The sequence below is a fragment of the Apium graveolens genome, chromosome 8 (genome assembly GCF_009905375.1).
Source record: "Apium graveolens cultivar Ventura chromosome 8, ASM990537v1, whole genome shotgun sequence".
NCBI lineage: Eukaryota > Viridiplantae > Streptophyta > Magnoliopsida > Apiales > Apiaceae > Apium > Apium graveolens.
In genome coordinates, this window is record NC_133654.1 from 72,920,441 (window position 1) to 72,925,903 (window position 5,463).

The following is a 5,463-nucleotide window of genomic DNA, read 5'->3' on the forward strand; positions in this document are numbered from 1 at the left end:
GATTCCTTGTCTTATTTCAAGTGCTCTAGCGAGGGTGTATGTATACGCGTTCGTGTACTCGTAAGAGAACAATGGATAAGGCCAAGAAAGAACTTCTGGTAATTTGAAGGGAAGTTTTCGAATAAGAAAAGAAAGTAGAAGAAGAAGAGAAAGTCGAAGAACCAGTTTTAGTAGCGATGGGAGATCAAGCAGAAAATCCGAAGGCTTTGATGGACTATTCTCAGCCCAAGATTAATGACATTCAGTCGAGCATTGTCAGACCAGCCATCAAGGCTAACACTTTTGAGATCAAGGCAAGCACGATTCAGATGATACAAAACTCAGTTCAGTTTGGGGGTTCTCCTACTGAAGACCCCAATATGCACATCAGGGATTTCATCAAGATCTGCGACACCTTCAAGTTTAATGATGTGACTGAAGATGCTATCAAGCTGCGACTCTTCCCATTCTCTCTAAGGAACAAGGCTAAGAGCTAGTTACATTCTCTACCACCAGGGTCTATCACTAAATGGGAAGATCTGGCACAAAAGTTTCTCACTAAATTCTTCCCTATGGCGAAGACTGCTGCAATCTGGAATGCCCTTACTCAGTCTATTCAGCAAACTGGAGAATCTCTGTGTGATGCTTGGGATCGATATAAGGAGATGCTAAGGAAGTGCCCGCACCTTGGCATGCCTAATTGGATGATTATTAATTGCTTCTACAATGGATTGGGTGCTACTTCTAGACCCATGCTGGATGCAGCATCAGGAGGAGCCTTGTGGGCTAAGAGCTACAATGAAGCTTATGAACTTATTGAACTGATGGCTGCTAATGAGTACTAGAATCCTTCCCAGAGGTTGACTCAGGGAAAAGTTGCAGGAATTCTAGAGTTGGATGCGGCAACTGCTATCGCTGCCCAACTTAAGGCTTTGACAATGAAGGTGGACTCTTTGGCTAATTATGGAGTTAATCAAATCACCAGTGTCTGTGAACTTTGTGTTGGAGCCCATGAGACTGATCAGTGTGCTATTTCTAGTGAATTAGCTCAGTTTGTGAGCAATTTTCAGCGTTCGCAGCAACCAGTGCCAGCCACCTATCATCCTAACAACCGCAATCATCCTAATTTCAGCTGGAGCAATGCTCAGAATGCGGTTCAACAGCCTTATCAGCAATATCCAGCTAAGCAGTATAACCTCTCGGGTTTTTAGCAACCGCAATATGCACCAAGACAACAATTCCAGCTGCAAGAAGCCAATGAAAAATCTGAACTAGAGGAGTTGATGCTTATGTACAAGAGCCAAGTTATTTCTATCATGACCTTGGAAAATCAAATTGGGAAAATTGCCAATGCTTTGCTTAATCACCAGCCTGGTACATTATCTAGTGACACCGAGGTGCCAGGAAAGAGGGAAGCTAAGGAGCAGGTAAAGGCAATCACGTTAAGGTCTAGGACGGTTGCGAATTCCGAACAAACTCACGAGTTGACTGACGAAGCTTGGAAAGAAGTAGAGCAGTAGGAAGTAGAAGTGGAACCAAGGAAGACTACTGTTAAGCACACTCCTCCTGAGGGTAATACAGGGGAGAAACAGATTTATCCTCCACCGCCTTTTCCGAAGCGGCTACAGAAGAAAAAGCTGGACAAGCAATTTGAAAAGTTTCTGGAGGTGTTCAAGAAACTTCATATCAACATACCTTTCACCGAGGCTCTCGAGCAGATGCCTAGTTATGCAAAGTTTAGGAAAGGTATTCTCTCTCGGAAAGTGAAGCTAGATGATTTAGAGATTATCGCTCTCACGGAGGAATACAGTGATGTGCTGCCACAGAAGTTACCTCCGAAGCTTAAAGATCCTGGAAGCTTCACTATTCCGTGCACTATTGGAAAAGTGTCTTTTGATAGATACTTATGTGACTTGGGAGCTAGCATCAATCTGATGCCCTTGTCAATCTTCAAGCAGTTAGACTTGCCTGATCCAAAACCAACTTATATGACCTTACAGTTGGCCGACCGTTCTATTACGTATCCGCGAGGTATTGTGGAAGATGTCTTGGTCAAGGTTAATAAACTCATCTTCCCTGCTGATTTCCTTATTCTGAATTTCGAGGAAGATAAGAAGATTCCCGTAATCTTGGGAAGACCTTTCTTGGCAACTGGATGAACTTTGATAGATGTGCAGAAGGGTAAGCTCACGATGCGAGTACTGGATCAGGATGTGACTTTTAATGTGTTCAATGCTATGAAATTTCCTACTGATAATGAGGAATGTTTAAAAGTGGATTTGGTCGATTCTGTGGTTACTTCAGAACTTGATCAATTGCTAAGGTCTGATGCCTTAGAGAAAGCCTTATTGGGAAATTCAGACAGTGAAGATGACGAAGGTGAAGAACAATTGCAATACTTGAATGCTTCTCCCTGGAAAAGGAAGATTGATATACCTTTTGAATCTCTTGGAATGGAGGAATTAAGCAAGGCTCATAAACGCCTCAAGCCATCTATCGAGGAAGCGTCCACTCTTGAGCTTAAGCCTTTACCTGAGCATTTGAGGTATGCGTTTTTAGGTGATGCATCCACTCTGCCTGTTATTATTGCATCTGACCTTTTAGGTAGTGATGAGGAAAAGCTTTTGAGAATTCTGAGAGAGTTCAAGTCGGCAATTGGATGGACTATAGCAGATATCATGGGAATCAGCCCTTCTTATTGTATGCATAAAATTCTGCTAGAGGAAGGTAGCAAGCCTACGGTCAAGCAGCAAAGATGCCTCAATCCAATCATGAAGGAAGTAGTAAAGAAGGAAATTCTTAAGTGGCTAGATGCAGGGATCATCTGCCCCATTTCTGAAATTTTATGGGTAAGCCCGGTACAATGTGTACCAAAGAAAAGTGGTATTACTGTGGTAGCCAATGAGAAGAATGAGCTTATTCCTAAAAGAACAGTCACTGGGTGGAGAGTTTGCATGGATTATAGGAAGCTGAACAAAGCCACTAGGAAGGATCACTTCCCCTTGCCCTTCATTGATCAGATGCTTGACAGGTTGGCTGGGCATGATTACTACTGTCTTCTGGATGGCTATTCAGGTTACAATCAGATTTGTATCGCTCCAGAAGATCAGGAGAAAACTACCTTTACTTGTCCATTTGGTACGTTCGCCTTCAGACGAGTTTCTTTTGGTATGTGTGGTGCACCAGCCACATTTCAGAGATGCGTGATGGCCATCTTTTCTGATATGAGAGGCCAGAATGTGGGGGTGTTCATGGACGATTTCTCTGTATGTGGCGATTCTTTTGATGAATGCTTGTAGAATCTTGGACAAGTTCTCAAGAGGTGTGTTGAGACCAATTTGGTTCTCAATTGGGAGAAATGTCACTTTATGGTGCGACAGGGCATTATTCTCGGGCATAAGGTTTCTTGTAAGGGTCTTGAGGTAGACAAAGCCAAGGTGGGGATCATTGAGAATCTTCGTCCACCGATTTCTGTTAAGGGAATTCGCAGTTTTCTCGGTCATGCGGGTTTCTACAGGCGTTTCATCAAGGACTTTTCTAAGATTTCGAAGCCGCTATGCAGTTTTCTAGAAAAAGATGTCCCTTTCAAGTTTTATGACGAGTGCCTTGCAGCTTTTGAAATATTGAAGAAGAGTTTAATCACGGCACCTGTCATAACTGCACCTGATTGGAACCAGCCTTTTGAGATGATGTGCGATGCAAGTGACTATGCAGTGAGAGCAGTTCTTGGGCAGAGGAAGAACAACATATTTCATGTGGTCGACTACGCTAGTAAGACCCTTAATGGTGCCCAACTGAATTATACGACTACGGCGAAAGAGCTTTTGGCTATCGTCTATGGTTTTGAGAAATTTCGATCTTATCTACTTGGGACTAAGTTGACAGTTTTCACTGATCATGCCGTAATTCGATATCTAGTCTCAAAGAAGGACTCGAAGCCTAGATTGATTAGATGGGTTCTTTTGCTCCAGGAATTTGAACTTGAGATCAAGGACAGAAAAGGGACTGAAAATTAAGTCGCTGATCATCTCTCGCGTTTAGATAATCTCATGCTACTTCATTAGATAAGACATTGATAAATGAGTCTTTTCCTGACGAGCAGTTGTTTGGAGTGCAAGAAGAAGAACCGTGGTTTGCAGACATTGTGAACTACCTTGTGAGTAATGTCATGCCTCCCGACTTATCCTTTGCTCAAAGGAAGAAGTTTCTACATGAAGCGAAGTGGTATATGTGGGATGAGCCGTTTCTTTTTCGACGAGGAGCTGACCAAATCATCAGGAGATGTATTCCTTACAGCAAACGGGGGGGATCTTGCGAGATTGCCACTCAAATGCTTATGGAGGACTGTATGGTGAAGAAAAGACAGCAGCTCATGTTCTTCAGGCAGGTTTCTTTTGGCCGACCTTGTTTAAAGATGCTTACCAGTTCATTTTGAAATGCGATCGATGTCAACGTGTGGGCAATATGTCTAAGAGGGATGAGATGCCTCTTAATGTGCTTGTCGAGGTTGAGGTCTTTGATGTTTGGGGAATTGACTTTATGGGGCTATTCGTCTCATCTTGTAACAATCAATATATCTTGTTGGCGGTTGATTACGTGTCAAATTGGGTTGAAGTTAAGGCGTTGCCAACGAACGATGCAAAAGTGGTGCTTAATTTTCTTCACAAGCAAATATTCACAAGGTTTGGAACTCCAAGAGTCATAATCAGTGATGAGGGATCGCATTTTTGCAATCGCAAGTTCACTGCTATGATGAGAAGGTATAATGTGAATCATCGCATTGCTACGGCTTATCATCCTCAGACGAATGGTCAAGCTGAGGTTTCTAACAGAGAGATCAAGCGCATTTTAGAGAAGGTTGTGTGTCCATCAAGGAAAGATTGGTCTTTGAAGCTTGATGAAGCTGTTTGGGCTTATAGAACAGCATATAAAACTCCTTTGGGAATGTCGTCATTTTAGTTGGTTTATGGTAAGGGGTGTCATTTGCCTGTGGAGATCGAGCATAAAGCATATTGGGCTTTAAAGAAATTAAATCTGGACTTGGATGCAGCTGGAAAGAAGAGGATGCTTCAATTAAATGAACTAAATGAGTTTCGACTTCAAGCTTATGAGAACAACAAAATGTACAAGGAAAAGGTCAAGAGGTGGCACGATAGGGGTCTAGTGCTCAAATCGTTCATGCCGGGGCAGCAAGTTCTTTTATTCAACTCTCGTCTCCGTCTTTCCCCTAGAAAGTTGAAGTCAAGATGGTCAAGGCCCTTCACAATCAAAACTGTGTTTCCATATGGAGCGGTGGAAATTTTTGAGAATGATCTGGGCCAAGCATTCAAGGTAAATGGTCAAAGGTTGAAGCATTATTATGGTGACACGGCAAACCGCGAGTTGGTTAGTGCCGTTTTATTGTCCATTTGATCTCGAGATTATACATCGAGCTAACGATGTAAAAGAAGCGCTTCTTGGGAGACAACCCAAGTTTGTTGTACA

The 5,463-nt window shown here is 42.7% G+C and overlaps 1 non-coding gene across 1 annotated transcript; it reads right to left on the reverse strand.

Annotated features, from left to right (window-relative positions):
- Window positions 1-566: 566 nt before the first annotated feature.
- LOC141681666 (small nucleolar RNA R71) lies at window positions 567-673 on the reverse strand. The gene has a single exon (XR_012559092.1). It is a non-coding gene; the product is annotated as a small nucleolar RNA R71 (small nucleolar RNA).
- Between the last annotated feature and the right edge of the window lie 4,790 nt (window positions 674-5,463).